Genomic DNA, 527 nt, shown 5'->3' on the forward strand with positions numbered 1-527 from the left:
GTTAATCTTGTTAATTGTGATGATTGTGGTTAGGGAGAAAACATATTCTTATTGTCAGAAATACATATTGAAGTATTTACAGTGAAATGTCCTGATGTGTGTGGAATTTACTTCATAAAATACTTCAACAACAAAGTAGATGAAGTAATATGACATATAATTATTGTCAAATTTCATTATGTGTATATTCTAGTCTATTCCAACACTAAAATGTAACTGGCAAGATGACAAGAACATATTAAAAATGTAGAAATTAATGTGATTATCTTTAGGTAAATCAGTAACCTAATTTTCTCCTGTTAGAATGTTATATTGTCGCAGTAACAATATAACATTCTAACAGGAGAGAATATGACATGCTTGAAAAAGTACAATATAGTGCAATTTAAAAATAAGCAAAAATGTTTCACACTAGGATAACCAAAAGCACAGCATTCTAAACTACGTGAGGCAGGAGGGGAATCTCTTATTTAGAAGTAAATCATTTACATTTAACAAAGTAAATTTCAGATACTACATGAGACAAA

Source organism: Rhinolophus sinicus, linkage group LG17 (genome assembly GCF_036562045.2).
Source record: "Rhinolophus sinicus isolate RSC01 linkage group LG17, ASM3656204v1, whole genome shotgun sequence".
NCBI classification, from domain to species: domain Eukaryota; kingdom Metazoa; phylum Chordata; class Mammalia; order Chiroptera; family Rhinolophidae; genus Rhinolophus; species Rhinolophus sinicus.